This window comes from Chenopodium quinoa, unplaced genomic scaffold (genome assembly GCF_001683475.1).
Source record: "Chenopodium quinoa cultivar QQ74 unplaced genomic scaffold, ASM168347v1, whole genome shotgun sequence".
In the NCBI taxonomy this organism is placed as follows: Eukaryota; Viridiplantae; Streptophyta; class Magnoliopsida; order Caryophyllales; family Amaranthaceae; genus Chenopodium; species Chenopodium quinoa.
This window is the reverse complement of record NW_018742959.1, coordinates 1012177-1036351: the sequence shown is the minus strand read 5'-3', so window position 1 is coordinate 1036351 and position 24175 is coordinate 1012177.

Sequence of the window (24175 nt, the reverse complement as noted above, 5' to 3'; positions counted from 1 at the left end):
CTTAGTAAGGGAAGCTAAAAATACAAGACTAATGTCCCCCTATTAACAATAGGGAACATGTCTTTGTTGTTTACAAGGCCTCTCGAAGAGCGAGTCTATGAAAATGCATGGCCGTGCTTATTGACAGTCGAACTCGGAAATCGAGAAACACTTTTGGACGTAATAAGGATGACAAATAATATTACCTTATATTTCATGAAGAGACATTAAGTGACATAGGAAATGGGCTATACACTAACAGCGCACTTCTCCGGAAGGACAAGTGGGAGATTGAAAGGAATGGTGTCCTTCGAACAAGTGTATTATTAAGCGAGGTTAAGTGACCGAAATGCCTAGCTCAAAGCCGCTTCCGATTAGTAATATTATTGCATAATTAACATTACATCTTAATCTTGACTGTACCCTTCAGGTCACACCCAATCGAGTAACCGAACCGAAACGACAATTTAATCCGAAGGATTAAATGAGTCATTAGAGTATTATGAACAAAGACGTCGGATATCGACCTTAGAGCGTCGAAACCAAGCGTCGCAAGTCGAGTTGAATTTAGAATTCGACGAGACGAGAAATCAAGCACACGACAAATTTTTAAGCTAAGTCGTTGCTTCGCATTGGCCTAGCCATGCGAAGGCTAGGCTAGCATAGGGCACCAACCGCATCGCATGGCTGTGCCGCAAGCCAAGCATGCATGTGCGTGCTAGGCTCGCTGGCCGAGCATGCTTACGGGGCTTTTGCGCCTAGCCGCACGCAAGCTAGCACCAACACGCATGGATGGGCTAGCAGGAGCGTGGTAGCATCTCCCTTATTGGGAAGCGAGGGCCTAGCTAGCATGCTAGGCCATGTGAGAAGCAATGTCGCACATCTTTAGGACTAGCACGCAACCTGGCTTGTGCGTGTACTGGCTGTGCTGCATAGCAAGGCTGACAGTCAGCCAGGCCTTGCGCCAATGCCAGCCACAACACTTGCGTGTGGCAGCTCTTGCGTGTGGTTGGTTGTGCGTGTGAGAGCATGTGTGTGTGGGTATGCTTGGGGAGCAAGGGGTGGGTTGTCCCCCCCCCCCCCTTGTGGTCCTCACTTAACCCCTTGCTCACCACTTGACACTTACCGTTTGTTGATGCATTTACATTTCAATTTGATTTTTGAATTAAATTAAATTGAATAAAAATGCATTTTACCAACTCTCCCACGTTGATGGGCGATTGGAATTCAAGGGCTCCCTTCCCTATAAATACCAATCATTTGGCACTGGGAAGGGACACTTGAGTTGTGAACTTTAAGGGATCTCCAAGAAGAAAATACCTTAATTCTACTACTCTAAGTTCTTTTGGTCTAGCCCTGACTAAGCTTCAGGGTAGGGGTCGTTCGGGTCAGGTCTCGAGGGTGAGAGCTGTCGGAGGCTTGTGCATTTGCAGAGCTTTACGCTTTCAAGTATGAGCCCTTTGAAAGCGCGAAGCACACATCAAGGGTAAGGTCGTGTTTTCTTCTTTCTCTATCCTTATTAATTAATGTGATTGTTAATTAATTAATATGCATGATTAGTTACTTTAATTTGTGTGCGGATTTTGGGAGGGTTTCATTCCGCGTAGTGTCGGACACTACGAAACCTAACAGCCACATTTCAGAGACTTGTGAATAAGATCTTCAGAGATCAGATCTGCCGGAACATGGAAGATTATATTGATGATATGATTGTTAAATCAAAGAGGCTGGCCGTCCATCTGATGGACCTCTGAGAAACATTTACTGAACTCAGGCGGCATACGATGATGTTAAATCTGAAGAAGTGTGTCTTTGGTGTTGATTCTGGAAATTTCTCGGATTTTTAATTAATCAGCGCGGCATTTAGGCTAACCCTGAAAGATAACCCAGGTGGTCTTAGACATGAAATCGCCTAAAACCATAAAAGAAGTTCAAAGGCTGACCGGCTGTTTAGCTGCACTCGGACGATTTCTTTCAAGATTAGGGGATAATTGCCGTTATTTTTTCCAGACTATCAATAAGAAAGCAATGTTCGAGTTGACAGAGGAGGCCGAGGAAGCCTTCGTACAGTTAAAAAAATCATTTGCATACCCTTCCTCGGCTCGTTAGTCCATTCAAAGACGAGAAGCTATTTATGTATCTTGCAATTTTAAATCATTCATTAAGTGTCGTCCTACTTGCTGAAAGGGATGGCCATTAGGTCCCTGTGTATTTCATCAGCCATGTTCTTCACAATGCCAAGCTTAGGTATCCACCCATTGAAATGTTCGGCTTGACATTGATCATGGCATCAAAGAAGCTAAGGCCGTACTTTCTTGCTCACTCGATTGTGGTCTACATGGACCAACAGTTCAAGAAGCCGTTCACAACATTGGAGGCTAGTGGGCAAATGCTTAAATGGGCCTTAGGATTGAGTAGATTTGATATCACATTCGAACCCCAACAGGCATCTCCTCGGGCGGCTTCTTCTCAGTAGTCGACTTCTGCTCCTCCTCATTATCATCTTCCTGGACTTTAGAGTCAAAGGAAGTCTCATCCAGAACGGGAGGGGCTTGCTGACAGCCTCGACCTCTTCCTCGACCATCAGGGAGAAGGCCTCGTAGAAGCGGCTCTTCAGCTTTTCCTCGGCCCTATGCTCTATACGGATGACCTTCATGGGATTCATCGGTCGAGGAGCCTTCAACTGCTCAAATGGACTTGTTCAAGCGCTCAACTTCAAGTTTGAGGGAGTCTACTTGATCCAAGGCCATCTGAAGAGCTTCGTGGGACAAGGTCAACTAATTCTTCAGGATCTCGGAGGCTTCAAAGCCCTTCTTCCACTGAGAGGCATTAGTAACTGCCTCGTCCCGCTCCAGCTGAAGCGCCTGCCTGGCCAGCTGCTCTCGTTGGAGTGCATCGCCAATCTTGATGATGTCCTCATTTTGCCAAGACGACTTCTCGGAGAGAGCCTTTAAGGCCATTTCATAATGGATTTTCTATAGTGCTAGGGTGCCGGTGTTCTCGTCTTGTAGTCGGTTGATGGTGGCCTAGGCTGCCTTAATCTTCTCATTCTCCTTATCCTTCCAATCTAGGAAGGCACTGAGCCTGAGGAAGATCTGCATCGGACGAAAACAAGTCAGCAAAAGCAAGCTAAGAAAATAATCTAAGTATGAATGTAGAAAAAGCCAAGTGATAGAGGGTCTACACATGTCGTTAAATGCTTAAAACCTTATTAAAACATCCTCGATTTTTTATGTTTATATTTGAAGGAAATAAAAAGGGAAAAGAAAAGAAAAGGGAAAAGAAAAAGATAAGGAGAAGAAAAGGAAAAGAAGAGGAAAAGTAAAGAAAAGCACAAAGATGCATGCAAAATCATGTAAATCCCAACCGTCAAACAAGTGGTCATTCGACTACAACGTCAATGACCCCAAACACCCTTACGGTGTTGATAGAAAACATCCTCGAACCGTTCAACTCTTCCTAAACTATTCCTAATCTAAGCAATCAAATAAAGAAAATAAAGAGGGAAAAATAGAAAGATCTCACCAAGCTATCACCTCCATGTTACTCCAAGAAGCATAGCAAGAACCACATGGCAATATGAGAAAGAAAATAGGCTATACACAAAGAAGAATGTTAGTAACTTCAAAACAAAATCAACAAAATAAAAGTATACACTAAATAGAAAGAATTTGGATTACAGGGATTTGGATTCATGGGATTTGGAATGAAATGGAGCACAATCATCATTATTCAATGCATCATCAAAAAATAATAAAAAACTAAGAACCATCATCGAGAAACATCATCACAAATCATCAAAATCAAAACACCAAGAAACATCAAGAATTATCATCATCAAAACAACAACCAACAACATCCTCAAGGCATCTAAGAAGGCACATGCACAACAAGGCAAAAAGACAACAAGCATATCCACAACAAGCATTCTCAAGACACCCATACCTCCCCATAAACAAAGAATAAGTCTTCCCAAAGCTAGAAAGAAATCATCTCAACATCCCAACAATCAAAGCAAAAGATCACATAATAAAAGGAATGGAGGAAAAAGAAAAAATAGGGGACTAGGCCACTAGGACCGGCCCCACCGTCATCATCCTCCCTATCATAGGAAAAGCCGGACGGGGGTCCATAAGGATCCCAACCATAATGACCCCGAAAGTTCCCTTATTTCCAAGAGGTCAAGGGAGTATATTGCGAGGACAACTCAAGGGGGCGGGGTGAGTGGGATAGACATTGGGGTAGTTAGGATCACCCTTATAGTCGCTCCCACCAGGCACACGGTAATCGTAGTTACCGTGCACATCCGGAAAAGAGCACAACTCGGAACTAGGTCCTTGCGGACCTTGCCAAAATGGATATGTGGGCTTACCATCACCCCCCATGATGGTAAGGGACCGTGCTGTGGCGGAAAATATGGATAATTTACTGCGGGGGTGATTTCGCCTTGGTTTACTCTCGCATCAAATAAAGCTTGTTGTTAGAGAAACATACCTTGTTGCATCTCCATGATTCCTCGCATTCCAACTTGCATGCTCTTCATTGCGTGTCCATGGCCGCAAAATCTTGCTCGAACATGCCTTTCAAACCAAGTTGCAAGCCCGTCATTTGTGCTTGCAAAGTCTCCATTTCTTGATTGGAGCCATGTTGTTGTTGTTGTTGTTAGCCACCACCATCATCATCATCATCACAATCACCATACTCATCCTCCTCTTCATTACCCGGTTACCGATTGCTGAAGGGTACAAACCAAACATTCAGAGCATCTTGTTGCAAGGAAGTCAAGGAAGGCTTTGGGAGATAACACTGGTGCTCATTCCTTACTAACCAATCGAATACCTCATCATTGCTATTCATTGCGATGAAATTCACTTGTTTGAGTTGAGGATGTCGAGGTAGATATCATTAGAATCGCCCATTAGAGTACATGAGGCAAGATAGTGGTCATACCCAAAGCTTGAAGCTAACCGAGTGACCATACTTCCACAAGTAATATCACCCGTTTTCCTTCCTCCCACCATTGATACACAACTCCTCATGAATAGATGTCCCATGTTCAACCTCCCTCGCCACTCTCCTCTCGTGGCTAGCCAAAGTACCACCAACTCAAGCTTTGACATCTTTCCCAAATCTTGCTTTGGGAAACCGAGTACCCCAAAAGCCTATGCAACACCCGGAGACATGGTTGGAAGACATAACTTGCCAAAGAGTAACCAGTGGTGAATTGTTCCTTTCTCGAGATTGCGTTACACCATGCGTACTCCGCATACCCATAAAAGTTTTCATACTCGGGGAAAAGGAGATCGGCTTTGGGGTTGAAGTCTAGAGTTGCATTGAATTCCCGGAGTGAAAGAGTATGGAAAACATTGAAAAGGTGGAAGGTAATCTCAAAATCAGCATCACCAGCTGTGGTGGTAGAGAAGGAAGCTAGAAACTCCCTTGTAGGCTCAAGATAGGTTCGGAAGGCGGAGTTTACAAAAATACCTATCCGAAGGTTCTCAAAAAGCAACCACAAATCCTCGTTGATGCTCAATTTGATCATATCACCTCTATGATAATGGTGACAAGGTCTTATGATTCTTTTCTTGAGGTTGGTGTAGATTGATTTGTGTAGTGGGTTATGGAATTTGAGAGTTGGGAGAGGTAGGGGGTCATTTGAGGCTTGTGTTTGAGGGGTTTGTTGAGGCTCATCAATCCTTACTTGGGGCTCCTTCCCCTTCCTCCTCTTGTTGGACAAAGATCTCAAGATTCTTGACATGATTTATCCACAAAGATGAACACCAAACAACTCAATTTATCAACCTCCAGCACCACCAACACCAAAATCACCAATTACCACAATACTACCACCACAAGAAATCAACAAAGACACCCACTTCCAAATTTCACCAAAAATTTGCCAAAGATGAAAAATTATGCTAAACAATCAACAAACACAAATGTTAGGCATAAAGGGTTAGTGAACAACAACCACATAAATCAACATTATCAATTCAATCATCAAATTACCAAAAATCAATACTACTACTATTCACAAGTATAAAACAATCAAATTCTCATACAAATATGATAAATCGAGATAAAATAAGAGTAGAGAAGATGATTATACGATACAAGGAGCAAAACAAACCAAGCTTGGAGCACTAATTCACCAAAATTCGAAAATCTCCAATTTGTTCTTCAATGGAGATTGAAGCTTGAAGAAGAAGAAATGGTGAGTAGTAGTATATAAAATGATTAATTTGAGGAGAATTGAGTGGGAATTGATGGATTTGTGTGGAAAATTTTTGAGTAAGGATGATATTTGGGAATATTTAGGGGTTAGGGTTTGGTGTTTAGAGTGAGAAAGAGTAAATGTCGTGAGTTAGAAGAATAGGAAGTGAGGAAAAAGAAAGGGAATAAGAAGGAAGTAGCTCGGCAGGGCTCGTGCGTGCCCGCGCGCGGTAGCTGTGCGCCTGCGCTAATCTCCTACGCGCCCGCATGTGGGTTGCGGTAGGGGTCGCGCTGCTAATTAGCTCTCGACATTTCATTACAGCGCCTGCACACACCTTTTACGTGCCCTCACACCCCTGTTTTACATTTTTCTCCTTCTTAAACCCCTTGTTCTAGCATTCTTCATTGCATTTACCTTCCATCACTTGGCTCCAAATCAAAGAATATTGAGCACACTCTCATTTCAAACACCTAACACCTCCAAATGATGCTCATGCTCGATCAAATGAATCCAAATCGCATGAAAACACCCTACAAATACAAACATAAAAACAAGTGAAGAAAAAAAAAAGATATGAAAAGAGAAATGAAAATTAAAATGAAAAGAGAAAAGTTAGAGGGTCGAGTTGCCTCCCGGAAAATGCTATTTTAAGGTCCCTAGCTTAACACTCCCTCCAAATCATGGAGGGTAAAAAAAGACCACCAGTGGAGAGGGTAAAGTCATTGGTAAGCTTGGGCAAAATCACATCATGAGATATATCATCTTGAATCACAAAAACCGGATCAAACTTGTTATGCTTCAACTTCTCTTTCTTTTTCTTGGGAACTTTTTTTCACTTCTTTGACTTCTTCTTCCTTGGAGTTTTGAGCTCCACATGACCAACACTTGAAAAACTATTCTCGTCTTACTTCAAAGAAAGCTCAAACCAAGAAGGCATTTCATACTAATTCTCAAGCTTTGAGGACGCCTTATCTTCTTCACTAACAATCTTGCTTTCAACACATTTAAGAGAATCATCACAAGCTACAAGCATACCATTAGTAGAAGACACAAACATGCAAGCATCATCATTCAAGGGAAATGAGTTAATGCACATAATTCCATGCACATAGGATAGAGGCTCATGCATCAACTTGAGTTTAAAACTTGCCTTATCATTCACAAAGTAATAAGGCCACCCTTCACATCAATTGAAGCATCCGAAGTTGCTAAGAATGGTCTCCCTAGAATGATAGGAATGTTTTCATCTTCCGCAATCTCTAGCACAATGAAGTTAATGGGGATAGTGAACTCTCCTATCTTGAGGGAGACATCCTTAATTCTACCCTTGGGGAACTTAATAAAATGGTTGGCCAATTATAGGGTCATGTTGGTTGGAAGGAGCTCACCTAGCTAAGCTTCTTGAAGACAGAATATGGCATGAAGCTAACACTAGCACCAAGGTCACAAAGATAATTTTTGAACAATTTTCCATTGATTTTGTAGGGGATGGAGAAATTTTCCGGATCTTTCATCTTTGGGGGTAGGTCATTGTGGATAAGAGCACTACAACACTCCCCAACCTTCACCAAATCAACCTCATTACACTTTCTTTTTCCACTCAAGATTTCCTTAAGGAACTTAGAATAGTTTGGCATTTGTGAAAGGGATAAAAAGATGAATTTCCTTAAGCATGTTAAGAAATCTTCCAAATTAATCATCAATCTTGCTCCTCAAGAACTTTTGAGGGTAGGGAAGTTTGGGTTAGATCACATCCTTTTGCACACTCTCTTCAATCTTGACCTTCTCATCGACATCCTCACATTTTTTGTTAGACTCACCATGCTCATCCTCATCAAGTGAATCACTCACCTTCTCAACTCCTTTGCTCTTCCTAGAAACACTCTCTTCAAGGACCTTACCACTCCTAGTAGTGATAGAATAAATAGGTTTCTTAGGTTCAATCCCTTGAGAAGGTAGAGAAGTAGGACTAGAACTCTCTTTTAAAGTGTTTTCTAGTTGAGTGATTTGAGTTTCAAGCATCTTGCTATGTGTCATCATTTCATTGAATTTCTTATCACTAACCGTCATGTATGTGTTCAAAATCTTGGTTTGATTTTCAATTATCTCTTCCAAATTGGACCTAGAAGAAGAATAAGAAGGTTGAGAATAGGAATTATCACCTTGGCCTTGGGTATTTGGTGCAAAACCGGGTGGGGGACCCTTTGAGCATTGTTTTGAAAATTTTCCCTACTTTGATTATTCCAATTACCCCTATTTTGATTTTGGGGATAGCTTTGATTATGGTTACCATGACCTTGGTTATGATTACCATAACCTTGGCCACTATAACCTTTGTTGTTATAGTTACCCTAGAAACCTTGGTTTCCTTGGCTCCCATAGCCACCACCTTGGTTATAGTTGTCAAAATTACCCTGGTTGTGATAGTTCCTATTCCCTTGGCTTCTTTGGTTATCAAACCTTGAACCATTTTTGTTATTGGACACATAATTCACATGCTCATTCACATTATCATCAAAATCATCACATCCATCCGAAAAGGCATGAGGGCAATTAGAAGAATCATGCTCATATGAACCACATACATCACAAAACAAGCATCCACTAGGCATGTTATTAGAAGTAGAAAGAAGAATATAGATGGAAGATGTACCTCTCCCTTTATTTTGGGAGGGAAGAGTAGGTGTTAGAGATGAAGCACTCTCCAATTTGGCCTTGATGGAAGTCATCTCCTTCCCTAGATTTGAGATTTGTGAGGATAAGTTGTTGATGGAATTGAAGTGATCAACCGAGTACACCGTAGAGCCACTCTTGCTTGTTGATTCTCTGTCATCGTCTTTCCAATCCATATAATGCCTCACTAGAGCTTTAATGATATCCACAACTTCTTCTTCCGTTTTGTTCATGATGGGTCCTCTGGCTCCCGCATCAAGACAAGACTTCCCTTGAGGTGTTAGACCATCATAAAAGATTTGAATGATTTCGTAGGTAGGAATTCCATGGTGAGGACACTCTCTTTGTAATCCTTGTACCTTTCCCAAGATTCTTAGAGGCTTTCATTGGATCTTTGCTTGAAACTTTGGATAAGTGCTCTTGCCTCCGCCGTTTTCTTTTGGGAGTAAAATCGGGATAGAAATTCCTTATTAACCTCATCCCATGTCCTTAATGAGTTCCACTTGACTTCTTTCTCCATCCATTCCAAGGCACACCCTATGAGAGAAAAGGGGAAAAGCTTAAGGCAAATGAATTCTTGAGAAACCCCATTCACTTTGATAGTGTTGCAATACTTCTCAAATTCTTTGAGGTTATTTAGAGGACTCTCATGCTTGACCCCACTAAATTTTCGCCTCTCTATCAAAGTGATTATTGCCTGTCTAATATCAAAATCATTTGCTGGAGTTATAGGTGGAGCAATCCCGCTCTCGAACCTATATGCACCCGGAATTCCCAATTCCTTCCATGCCACTCTTGGATTTTCTCCCATGCTTGCTTTTTCTTCTTCTTGTTGTACTCCCTCACTTGGAGGGCTAGAACTCAAAGAACGGCTAGTAACTCTTATCCGTGAAATTATCCTCTCTATTTGCGGATCAAATAGCACTAGAGAACAACCATGTGCTCTATGCATACAATATCAAAAGAAAATATTAGTAGCACGGCTACCAATGTAGCCAAAAAGGGGAAAATCTTTTTGTGTTTTTCAAATAAAATGAAATAGACTCAACAATTATAGCAAACAACTACGCCAACTCCCCCGCAACGATGCCAATTTGATAGAGGGTCTAAACACGTTGTTAAATGCTTAAAACCTTATCAACAAAATTTATAACACTCAACCAAACCTAAACCGAGTATAGGGTAGCTCGAGGGTCGATCCACGAGGAATGGGGGGTCAATCACTATTGTCTATGCGTTAAGCTACTTCGAAGAGTATGTGAATGTGTAGTCAAATGAGCTAATCAAACAAAGCAAAATTGGATTAAAAATCAATATCAAAAAGCAATAGGGATTAGGATTCACATACAATCATGATAGTTATGCTAATTGAAGGAAAATCAATCAGTCAAATGTTGCAAAGGAAAATAGTAATTGCAATCAAGAGAATCCAATAGGTTATCTCCTAGAAGTCAAGATAGGTTTCCTCTATGAATGACTAGCAAGAAGAATCACATATCAAATTCAATCGATAAAAGTAATCCCTAAATCAATGGTTCGTGTCATTAGATATCACAATGCAATCTAGCTTGAAAATCAAGGTTAGCTACTCCTTAACAATTCAAACACATGTACAATCCTATCAACCAATTTAATCACATCATTCAATCAATCAAATCCAACAATTAGCAATGATTCATCATTCATGCATGCTTCACCATCACCCTAGTAAGGAATCTACTCACTAAGCATGGTGGAAATGAAGAACAAAACTAAACTAATCATCAAAATCATCATCATCATTGAAAACAAACTATTAAGAATCAAATCAATCAATAAACTTGAAAATGCAACAAATGATCAAAATCAAGTGCAAAAGATCGAATTAAGAAGAGGAACATTCTTACAAACTTTGAGCAAAACAAACGAATTTTACTTGCATTCAAAGTAGAAGGAAATCAAATGTAGAAATCATCCAATTCTCTCAAGTTTCTCTCTTTAACCTCTCTAATTGATTATATCTATCCTCTCCTCTAGAATAACTAACTAAGGGGAAATAAAGTGGACGTCCAAAAGAAACCCATACAGGCGCGCCCTCACACCGGAATGCGTGGCCGCCAAGAAAAGGGTACGGAACTAGGGACTCAGGTGGCGCGCCGGCGCGCTAGGGTTGCACGCCCGTGCCTCAAGCCTGCGCGCCCACGCCCCTGGAGAAAGGGATCTCCTCCGTGCATTTATCAATGCAAGAGGTGCGCTCCTCTTGATCGTCATTGGGGATGACAGTCCCAAAATGAGTTTACGGTGGGTTCAACACCATACTTTCATGAGGGCACACCATAAGGGCGCAAGCATCAAGTCTTGGAGTAAGCCATCCCTTGCTCTATGAGCCATAAGAGAGCATCTACCTTACACCTTAAGCATGCTCTATCTCAAGGCTTCACCATGAAGGGCGTTGGACTCCACCTTTCTCTAGAAAATAAAGAAAAGCAACCAAGTAAAAGGGAAAAGACGATAAAAACTACGAAGATACAAGAAAAGGGAGAAATAACCAAAATGAGAGCAACTAGAGAATAACAGACTAAAACTAAGGAAAAATGCATACAGAAAGCTATAAAATCAACTAAAATCATCACAAAATAATAGTATATGAGTGCCATAAATGGCACTCATCAAACTCCCCCAAGCTAAACTTCTGCTTGTCCTCGAGCAAAAACAAGAGCTAGTAGGAGTAGGATGAAAGACTTATTCGAATAAGAAAAAGGAATTAAAAGATACAAGAATGTACACTAGCTCACTTTCGTAGGAATCACGATTGTTCAGCTACAACAAGCCCTTAAAACCTCAAAGTCGCCAATGAGGACGAGTGAGGTCTCGTAAGGGTTTCCAAAGAGTTTAACCCATAACTCTCAAAGTAAAACGAGGCAAAGCATAAAATTAAAAATCAAATCAAAAAGGAAAAAGAACACAAAATCTTTGAAATGGAACTTTGCAAATGCCCAAATACAAATGAATATACAACTTTCTAGACAAATAAGGGTATACATGTTCCAAGATATCCGAGGTTGATTGAAACATAAAATATTCTAAGCATATAGAACTAATAAGACACAATTCACCTTCATCCCAAACAATCGTACCGCGTTCTCCCTGCTAGCTTCAAAACCACCTCTAGTGATTCCTCGAAGGAACCGGAAAAGAAAAGATTTTAGGGCTACTTGACATCTTGACAATGCAAACCGATCCATAAGATTGACTCCCATCTCCCTCCACCGACTTGTGACTCAACCATAAAGGTCAAAAGGTCTTTGAAGGGTTTTAACTTATGGGCAAAGTGGGTAAAGGTAGGCTAAAACTTGAAATTTGGTAGTAAAACAAAAATGTGAAGCAAAGAGTGATCAATCCTAAACATCATATTCAAGCATTCACCAAAAAAAAATACCAACACCCCCAAGCTTATTCAAAGCAAAAATCACAAACATATATACAAAAAGCGTAAGAACGCTTCCCCTCAAGCTTAAATGGAGCATTATCCTCAAAGCTCTAAACTAGGGAGATCACACTTACATAAAAATATTTTTGTGTTTTTTTTTTTTTTTTTTATACTTTATTGCTTTGTCCTTGCCTCTAAGTCTGGATGGATTTTTCAACTTGCATTCGCCTATTTTCACACATTTTATATACAACACATACTTGCTTATCAATAGAACCAAATAACCATGCTCATATTCCCATAAGCACCAACAAACTATGGACCAAGCTCTTCACAAAAACCAAAGATGGAAACAAAAAAGAAACAAATGGCTCAAAAGCTAGTGATATGGCTAGAAAAGAGGGTATAACGCTCAAATGGTTAGCAAGGAGGCAAATATAAACCCAAAAACCAAAAATATAAGAACGAAACCTAGAAAAAGAAAAACAACCACCCCGAAAGGATGCCTTTGTCCTTCCCAAATGGTCTGTCGTGAAATTTATCCCGCTGCTCATTAGGGACGACCCGTGATAAGTGTCATTTCTGACACATTTTAGGGTGTTTACTCCCTTAGTTTTAGGTTTATTTTGGCATTCTTGGTTATTTCTAGTCCTTTTAGTCATGTTTTAGTTAATATTGTCTTAGTTTATGTTTTTAGGCCTTAGTTGTTAATAATGTGCATTTTGCTCGGTTTCTAGCTTGATTTGCGAGATTTTCTATGTGATCTTTCACTCTTTTCTCTCTTGTTCTATTTTTCTAAGTACTTGGTACTTTCTTAGATGTTTACGACCCGAGTGAAGGCAGGAAAGTTCAATAGAAGAAGCCTTGAAGCTAAGAAGTTTAGCAAATGCAGCTCTTAAGGCTAGAACCACCTACCCGAGCATCCCTCCAAGCGGCAGCAAGCAGCACAGGCCACCGCGGGCCCGACTACTGCCACTGCAGGCGTGAACGAACCATCGCGGGCGTGGCTGCTGCGTGTTTCCAGTTTTGGCCAGCTTCCTGTAGATGCCCCGGAGATGCCCCATCGCCGGCGCGATACCCCTGCCACTGCGGCGCGGCCATGTTGAGCGCGGGCGCGGTGTTCTATTTTTTCTTTTCGTTTAATCTTCGATTTTTCTCCTTATTCTTCTTATAATATAAATATGGTACAACCCTATTTTGTAAAGGGGGATCCTCTTAGACTTGTTTTTGGAGATTTTACATTTTTTTCTCTCCTCTAAGTAGGATTAGGCTTAGATTAGGAGTTTCTCTCTCTAGTTTAGGAGTAGTTTTAGAGAGAGAAAGCTTGGGATTTCAATGGAGATTTGAGAGCTTGAAGAAGATTTTATGTGGATTCTCTTCTCAATTATTCAATGAGCTTTTCTAACTTTCTCTTACCTTTATTGCTTTCCTTTATACTTGTTTTTGCTTAACTCTTTGTTGATTAAAGTAGATAATTAGATTACTTGTTTGATTCTTGCTTTAATTATTGTTTTACCTTGTTTTTCATGTTTTTCTTCATTATGATTGCTTAGATTTTGTTTTAGGGAAATGGATACATGTTATGATTGATGAATTGAATGATTGATTGTGATTAGTATACAATTGATTCTTGATTATTGTGTGTGGATGATGCTTACATTGATTAGAATCTTTTTAGCTAATTGATTCTATGTTTCTAATTGTGCTTCCAATCAATTGTGCGGAAGTGAGTTGATTGAGAGTCTAGATTCTTCCATACCTTTGCTAGGCTAGTTGCGCGAGAGTGAAGTAGCTTAGTAGGATAATTAACATGCTTAATTGTGCGGGAGTGAGTTGAGTGTGTTATTCGTTCCTAATTGAGATCATGATCTTTTAATTGGAATTTGTTGTTGAATTCATTAATGTAATTGAATTCCACTTTCCCTAGTTTTTGTTGATTGCTTTAAGTAGTGTTTTTGTTATTTCTCTCTCTATCTCACAATCTTCCTACTAGTTTAATTAGCTCAAATTAATACACTTAGTCCTTGTGGTTCAACCCTAGCTTGCCAATATCTTGTGTAAACTTGGTAGAGTAAGATTAGGAATATAAATTGTTGATTTTATCTAGGATAGTAGACATGACCTATTATCCGGCGACCAAATTTTTGGCGTCGTTGCCAGGGACTAAGGCGTTCATTAGTTTGTGTTCATTAGCTTGAAAGGAATAGTGTCCTTCCAACTAACAAGTGTATTCAGAGGGTTCAGAATTATTAAAAAGATAATCTTTCAATAAGGTCAAGTGATCGGAATGCCTGGGTGGAGGCCGCTTCCAATCAGTAATATTAATGTACAATTAATATTACAGCTTAATCATGACTGAACCCTTCGGGTCGAACCCAATCGAACGACCGATCCGAGACGACAAATCAATCCGAAGGATTTGATGAGTCGTAAGAGTTTTACAAACAAAGACGTCAGATATCGAGCTTAGAGCGTCGACACCGAGCGTCGCAAGTCGAGTCGAATTTAAAATTCGACGAGACGTGAAATCAATCAAGTTACAAGTTCGAGTTAGGCCATAGCCTCGCATTTGCCTAGACATGCGAGGGCTAGGCTATCTCGAGCTAGCATGTGCATCGCAATGCTAGCCGCAAGCCTAGCATGCTAGGCGTGCTAGGGCCATGCATGCTAGCTAGCCATCGCAAGCATCGCTGCCTTGCATGCATGCTAGCATGCCATGCGCCCAGCCATCGTAAGGCTAGGCCTTGCTACCATGCTAGGCGCTGGCGCACAGCTAGCCCAGCAGCCATCGCAAGGCTAGGCCTTGCTAGCATGCTAGGCGCTGGCGCACGGCAAGCCTAGCAAGCATAGCAAGGCTAGGCCATGCTAGCATGCTAGGCACTGGCAGCAGCACCATCGCAAGCAACACACACTTGTTGGGCTGTGCGTGTGTGCTAGCAAGCAGCAGCATGCTGTGCCTTGCCTAGCATGTGTGGCTCGCTAGCAGCATGCATGCACTTGCTGGTTGCGCATGCTTGCGGCTGGCTGTGCGTGTGTGGTGGTTGGTTGGCCATGTTGCCCAGCCTTGGTGCTAGGCGCCAGCTGGCAGCTAAGGCAGGCTGCCAGCCAGCCACTTGGCATGGGGGTCCAGTTTTGCTTAGTGGGGACCAAGGCTTAGTCGTTGCCTTGGGGAGCAAGGTGGGTTGGTCCCCTCCCTTGGTTGTCCTCACCTTCTCCCTCTCCTCCTATTTCCACTTTTAACATGGTGATTGAATTGCAATTTTATTTTTGTTTTGATTAAAATAAAATGGGAAAATTGCAAATCTCCCACAATGGTTGTGAATGGGAAATCAAGGTTCATTTCCCTATATATACCAAGGTTTTGGGATTTGGGAAGAACACTTGAGTGGAACTAAAAAGGAATCTCCTTAGAAAAGTGAGAAAACCTTAAGTTCGTAAAACTATAGTTTTTATTGGTCAAGTCCCGACTAACCTTCGGGACTAGAACTTTTCGGGTCGGGTTCGTGGGTACGAGCCGTTGGAGACCTTCGCATTTGCGGGGTTCAAGTTTTGAAGTAAGAGCTCGGGACTCGAGCGAAGCACCCGCCAAGGGTAACAATGACTTTTCCCTCTCTTGTAGGGTTTCGTAGTGACCCGACACTACACGGAAGGAAACCCACCAAGACCCACCCCTTAATTAAAACAATTAACAAGCATATTAAACTTAATCAAACAAGATTAAGAACAAGAATTATACCTTTGACGCGTGCTTCGCTCCCAAAGAGCTCTTACTTCAAAATCCCGAAAACGCGAGATCTCCGACAGATCGTACCCTCGACCCGACCCGATCGTCCTAAGTCTTGAAGGTTAGTCAAGACCCGGACAAAATAACTATGAGTTTTACGAATCAAAGGTTTACTCTTACTTAGAGTTGCCTTTTTAATTCCACTCAAGATTACATTCTCAAAATTCCAACCAAGTGGGTATTTATAGAGAATGGGGACTTAAAACCCCTTTTCATGATCAATGTGGGATCATGTGCAATTGCAATAATTTATTTAATTCCAAAATAAATAATTAAGCAAAAGCAATCACAAGGCAACAAGTGGCAAGAGGAGAGAATGGGTTAGGTGAGGACCATTTCCCATGGGGGGACCATTGCCTTGCTCCCCAAGGGAAGCCTAGAGGCTTTGGTCCCCACCTCTCCTAAACCGCCACTCACAAAGGCAGCTGGGCTGGCTGCCAGCTGGTACTGCCAGCACGCCCAGCAAGCTAGCACCAGCTAGCAGCCTCGCATCTCAGCCAGGTAGTGCGTGCTGGCGCTGGGCGATGCTTGGCGCTGGTGCTGCGTGCTAGTGTTGTGCTGTGCTATCACGCTGGCACTGGCCCTAGAACTCCCTCGCATCCTTCGCACTCCCATGCCCTCGCACTCCATGCCAGCCAGCCCTTCACGCACGCAAGGCCTAGCATGCATGCTGCTAGCGAGCCACGCACATGCTGGGCGACAGTGCACACGCACACGCACACACGCATGTGCCTAGCACTGCGATGGTGCTGTGCGTGATGCCAGGCTTACGATGGTGACTAGCCTGCGTGCTGCGATGCCTTCCACGCACATGCTCACGCACACAAGGCCCAGCATGGTGCTGTGCTTGTGCGAGGGGCATGCGATGGTGCCTAGCACGCATGCTGTGATGCACTGCCATGCGAAGGCACGCATGTGCGCAGGCATGCTGGTTGCGATGGTCTGCTATGGTGCGCATAGCACTTGCGATGGGCTGCGATGGTGTGCTATGGTGCGCATAGCACTTGCGATGGGCTGCGATGGTGTGCTATGGTGTGAAATAGCACTTGCGATGGGATGCCTAGCACACCTAGTGTGCATGGGCTTGCACCTAGCCATGCTAGGAGCATGCTATCCTGAACTAGCCTAGCATCCACATGGCTAGGCCAGTGTGGTGCTAGGGCTATGTTCATACTTGTTGCTTTGTGATTTCGCGACGCTCGGTCTCGACACCCTAGGCTCGATATCTGACGTCTGTATTCGTAAAACTCTGCTGACTCATTAAATCCTTTCGGATTAATTCGTCGTCTCGGATCGGCGATTTGATTGGGTTCGACCCGAAGGGTTCAGTTAAGATTAAGTTGTAACATCAATTGCACATTGATATTACTGATCGGAAGGGGCCTCCGCCTAGGCATTCCTATCACTTGACCTTACTGAAGAATTAGCTCCGTAATAATGCTGAACCCTCTATCGGAAGAATACACTTGTTGGAGGACACCATTCCTTTCATCTTTCTCTTAATTGTTGTTTAATTTGTGATTACATGCTTAGTTGCCTTAATTAGTGGGCCGGTCTTGGGCGGGTTTCTTTTCCGCGTAGAGTCGGACTCTACGAAACCTAGCAGCGGTATCGGAGGCGCACTCACTTTAATTTTTGTAACTTATAATTAATTAAGGTGATTAAAAATGGATTTAAATTTCTGGTTGTGCTTTCTAATTGGATTAGAAGCTCGTTTTAATTAGTTTTAATCTCTTATTTTTTACTAATTTGGCTGACGAACCCAGATTTCGACTCAAAAATAGTGATTTTTGGGTGGAATTGATGTTCTAAAGTGTTTCCGACCCTTTTAGAATTGTCCAGAAGCCAAAATCCACCCTGAAACTTGTTTTTTCGAGTGGGTTTTTCGTTTTTTGATGAAAAATTTTAAATTTTTTTAACCTTAATTAATTATTGCATGTTGAAGGTAGATTAAATGTATGGTTGTATCTCTAATCTACTGCAATTATAAACCTCATTAAGCATGTTTATAAAGTCATAATTGGTGCTTAATTTAGTGTGTTCATTTTTTACATAAACTTGAATATTTCACATTGTTGCAAATTAATTGCTTCAAGTGTGAATGTTTATGGTGAACTTATAATTTTTGAACCCCCATATATTTCAAAGATCCAATCTTTAATTGTTTATTTGGTTGGAACTTTGATTGCTAAATTCCATGTTGAACTAATTTTTGGATTTAATCATTTTTGTGTTGATTAATTAAAGTCCTTAAAGTTCAAAACTTGTGATTGAATTTTGATTAATCTTCATATTGGAAGATGTAATTTTCCAATTTTACTCAAGTTGTTGTTGGGAAATTTTCATTGGATGAAAGGGTTTAATTTTCCAACCCCTTTAATTTTGTCAAATCTCATTATTAATTTACATTTAATAAAATTAATTGTGAGAGTAGCCCTTCAATTTTGTAGCATCAAGATAGACCTAAATTTAATTAAAGAATGGTTCTTGAATAATTTAGGCTTGTGCTTTAATTAAATTGAATTTAATTAGGTTGGACTTATTTTAATTTTTCATTTTGCTCTAAATTGATTCTAAAGTAAATTTAGAATTAATTTTACGTCACACGTATATCGGGATTAAAATCTCGAAATAATCGCACGCAAATCGAGGTAAAAACATCCAAACACCACCAATACTAGCTGGGATGCTCACGCAGGCCACATGTGGCAGCCTTGGTGCGCATGTTGGTGCTCCCACCTCGAAGCTTTGCGGCTGTGTGGCAGGGCTAGGAGTGCGCAAGGGGTATGCTTGAGGGCAGTGGTGCGTGTCTGTTGGAGATGCTCGCAATGCTGCTCGGCAGCAAGGCAGCGAGCCCCAAGCAAGCCCAGCCATACCTGCCAGCACGCATACTAGCATGCGCAGCGTGCTGCGATGCATGCTGGTGCTAACAGGCGCAGCAATGCCTTGCTAGGCATACTGCCTGCGCCCAAGCAAACCCCCAGCCGTAGCTTTGGTGCCTAGCAAGCCTAGCCCCTTGGCTAGGATGCTAGGCACTCGGTTTTAGAGTAGGCTAATTTTTTTCGATGCGTGGGCTATGTGTTTTTGCAAAATTTTTCCGTTTTAATTTTATTTAATATTTTTAACGTGGCTAGGTCTCGGTTTTTCCGGCTTTTGAAAAAATTTAATTTTGACAAAATTTGGGTTAACCGGCTTAATTAATTGGATTAATTAAGTTGGATGCGAAATTTAGTGGGAGCTCGTTAATTGCATGAAATAATTGCGTCTTAATCACATAAAATGTTAAACAACTTTGACTAGTTTTAATTAGGCGCGTTAATTGGATTAACCACCTAAGTTAGATACTAGTTTGCGCGTGTTACGTATTGTTACTTGTTTATCGTTGTAAAATGCATGGGCCATTTACATATAGTGAATGGATGAATGGAAGACATATTGTTTCACAGGTTTTGTGAAAATGGCAACTAGTGGGGCCCAATTAGGATAGTAAATACGGACTGCGATTCTAACTGTCCGTTTACATTGTCTGTTTGATTCTGACAAATCTTCCTAGCTGCTTCCAAAGCACTTAGATTGTCAGTTTTTTCAGGTTGACACCGTTGCTCGTCCTCTCGAACTTCGTCGAGTTCGATTTTCCTCCCACATGTCATTTTGGAAAGGTGTTCCTTCTCCAAAAAGACACCATCACGAGAAACAAACACTTTGTTCTCGGATTTATTGTAGAAGTAATACCCTTTGGTTTCTTTTGGATATCCCACAAAGAAAAACTTATCCGATTTGGGGTGAAGTTTGTCCGAAATTAATCGCTTGACATATGCTTCGCATCCCCAAATCTTGAGAAAAGACAACCTAGGAGGTTTCTTAGTCCATAATTCATATGGAGTCTTTTCAACAGCTTTTGACGGAGCGCGGTTCAGTGTTAGTGCCGCGGCTTGTAGCGCATGTCCCCATAAAGAGATAGGAAGTTCACTAAGACCCATCATTGATCGAACCATGTCTAACAAAGTTCGATTCCTCCGTTCGGACACTCCGTTCCATTGAGGAGTTCCAGGAGGTGTCAACTCTGAAAGAATACCATTTTCTTTGAAGTGATCGTCGAATTCATGGCTCAAATATTCGCCACCTCGATCCGATCGAAGTGCTTTAATTTTCTTGCCAAGTTGATTTTCAACTTCTTTCTGAAAATCTTTGAATTTATCAAAAGATTCAGATTTATTCCACATTAAGTAGATATAGCCATATCTACTAAAATCGTCGGTGAAGGTGATGAAATATCGGTAACCTTGTCTTGCGGGTGTACTCATTGGTCCGCATACATCCGTGTGTATTAGACCTAATAAGTCACTTGCCCTTTCTCCCAACTTGGAGAATGGCTGTTTTATCATCTTGCCTAATAGACATCCTTCGCAATTTTCAAACGACTCCAAGTCGAATGAGTCAAGAACACCTTATTGTAGAAGTTTCTTGATGCGTTTGACGTTAATATGGCCAAGACGACAATGCCACAAGTAGGTTTGATTCAACTCGATGGTCTTAGCCCTTTTGGCGGTATCATCAATGTTATAGACTTGTTTGTCAAGAGAAACCACATAAAGACCATTTTCTGAATATGCTTTACCATATAAAACATTATCGAAATAAAATGAACAACTATTGTTCTTAATTTGAAATTCAAAACCTTTGGCGTCCAACGCCGATATTGAAATAATGTTTTTCATAACTCTAGGAACATGATAACAATTGTCAAGTTCTAAAATAATCCTAGAGGGCATTGACAAACTGAGAGTTCTAACGGAGACAGCAGACATTCTTGCTCCATTGCCGACCCGAAGCTCGACCTCTCCCTTCTCTAGCCTCCTATTTATCCTTAGTCCCTGAGCATTGGAACAAAGGAGTGAGCCACATCCGATATCTAATACCCATGATGTTTTGCTAGCGAAGTTTAAGTCTATAACAAAAATACCTGATGAAGAATCAACGGTGTCATTCTTCTTATCTTCCTTGAATTTGAGGCAGTCCCGTTTTCAGTGTCCCTTCTTCTTGCAGTAGAAACATTCGGAATCGGACTTAGAAGAGGCTACCTTCTTGTCCTTGCTGCCCTTGGCAGTGTTTGACTTAGGCGGAAAATTTCTCTTTTTCCCTTTAAAGCTCCTCTTCTTGCCCGGACGTTTGAATGGCTTGCCCTTTGTCATCATGAGCATGGCATGCTTACCCTCATCCTTGAGGGTTTGCTCGGCTTGCTTCAACGTACCATGAAGCTCGGTGAGGGTTTTCTCCATGTTATGCATATTATAGTTCATCTTGAACTAATCATAGCCTTTGTGAAGTGAGTGGAGAATGATGTCAATTGCCATCTCAGTTGAATACCCAGCATCGAGCCTTTCCATGTTCTCAAATAATCCAATCATTTTAAGGACATGCGGGCTGACTGGCTCTCCTTTCTTGAGCTTGCTCTCAAGGATCTGCCTGTGGGTTTCGAACCTTTCAGTTCGGGCCTGCTCTTGAAACATATTATGAAGCTCAGAAAATGATCTCAAAAGCCGTCTCCTTTTCAAAGAAAGTCTTTTGAAGGTTCGGAGACATAGTAGCCAACATGATGCATTTCACACCCCGATTGACACTTTGCCATCGGTTAAGGGCAGCCTGAGTGACCTCCTCATTGGCAGCGTCAGGCATTTCCTCATCAAGGACGTATTCCTTTTGCTCTTGCATTACTACAATGCGCAGATTTCTTTGCCAATTAAGAAAGTTTGGCCCGCTTAACTTCTCCTTGTCGAGAATTGAGCGTAAAGAGAATTGGTTGTTGTTTGAGTTACTTGCAGACATTGTTCTACAATTGAAAGAATTTGAAATGAAAAACCATTCATATAACCAATAAATTGAAATTTAAAAGAGTTCATGCATATATTCAATCTTATTGAGCATTTTATCCACGCATTTAAAAAATTGTCCCTTTTAGGCAAGAATAAAATGATTCCGAGATCCTAAAGATCAAGAAATGGTTAAGCATGCTTTGGCTTGTCTTAATCATTAAATATCTTAAGGTAAGCAATCCAAATGCTAATAGCTCCAAGCTACTCTCGATTTTATAAAATGTCGCATCTAATGCATCCTTGACATTTTATCTCTTTTGCCACGACATCTAAGGACTCCTTACTGATATCGTTGAGCTTAACCAAGACAACTTGTATACCTAGTATACCTTACTTTCCTAGGGAAGTAGTGATGCCTCGCTTTGGTTTGATTCAAGTGAACTTAAATAATCGTCGCAACATATGAAATCCTAGACATGCATCTAACATTCATATATAACAATAATATATATAAAGCATAAAATAGATGAATTTGGCAACTAGCATGGCCCCTTGAAATCTTCAATTTCAATGGGTCTTCATCTTGGCTCGTCTTCATCGAAACGCCGTCTTGAGATATCTTGGTCAAAAAAAATAACTAGCTAGTACAACTAAGATTAATCTAATAGTACAACAATACTTAACGGTTCGCAGACCATATTTAGATTTACAAAAATACATAACGGAACGCAGTCCGTATTTTCTATCCTAGTCGGGCTCCACTAGTTGCCATTTTCAATAACATGTTTTGAAAACAATCTTCCATTCACCCATTCACTATTTGTGAATGGCCCATGCATTTTACACAATTAAACACGCAAAACTAGTAACTAACTTAGGTGGTTAATCCAATTAACGCGCCTAATTAAAACTAGTCAAAGTTGTTTAATTCATTATTTCTAAAAGCAAAGTGCTCACGTAATTAACTAAGCTCCCAATAAATTCCGCATCCATACTTAATTAATCCGATTAATAAAGTCGGCGGAACCCATAATTTGTCAAAATCAAAAATTTTGCAAAACTCGGAAAAACCGAGGTCTAACCTCGTTAAAATAATCACATAAATAATTTAAAACGGCAAAAATTTTCGCAAAATTACATGGCTCAAAATCAAGCAAAAAAACCCTACACAAGCACTTGGTGGGTGCGCACCATGGCTGCTAGGCAGCCCATGTGCTGCGCTTGCTGTGCTGTGTGCCAGCATCCACGCCCAGCGTAGCTTGCTGCACCAACCAACACTAGCAGCTTGCTACGCATGTTGTGCATGCTAGGTTGCTAGTTGGTGCCTGGCAGCGTCTGGCAGGCTGGCTGGGGCTTGTTGCCTCGCTGCCCAGCAACACGCACAAGCATCTCCAGCAGCCCTGCCATGCACCTAGCACTAGGGCAGCACGCTGCTCCCACTGCCACACAGCAGCCCCTCAAGACACACCATGTGCTCACCATACGCAGCCACATGTGGGCTGCTAGGCAGCCCGGCTAGCCTTGGTGGCGCTTGGTTTTTTTTGCCTTGATTTGCGTGCCATTTCTCAGGATTTTAATCCTGATTTACGTGTGACATAAAGTTAATCTAAATTTATTTTAGAATTAATTTAAGGGCAAAATGAAAATAAAATAAGTCCAACTTAATTAAATTCAATTTTAACGCTGCACAAGCCTAAATCATCAAAAAATACATCTTTGAAATAATTTAGGTCTTCCTTTATGCTTAAAATTTAAATAGCTATGTCCATAATTAATTTAGCCAATATGCAAATTAATAATGGTTTTGACAAATGGGAGTTGGAAAAATAAATTAACCATCTAATGATATAAATTTTCCAACTTTCTTACTTGTGTAAAATAACAAGATTACATCTTCTAATATGAGGATTAATCTAAATTTTACTCACAAGTATTTGAACTTCATGGATTTTAATCAACCAAAATGGAAAAAAAAAAATCCAAACTTAGTTCAATATGGAATTTAGGGTTAGAGTTCCAATCATTTAAACCTTTAAAGATTAGAACTTTAACATACTTGGGAACTTAAAATTACACATTCACATCAAACATTCACACATTATTGCAATTAATATGCAAAATTGTGAAAAATCAAGTTTATGTGAAAAAGGCATATCAACACAAGCACTAATTAAAACTCCATAATTATGCTTAAGGATATTTAAAATAGCAGTAGATTAGGGATGCAATAATGCATTTAATCCAACCTTGTAATGCTTGCATTAATCAAGGCTTAAAAAGATTTAAAATTTTCGTTGAAAAAA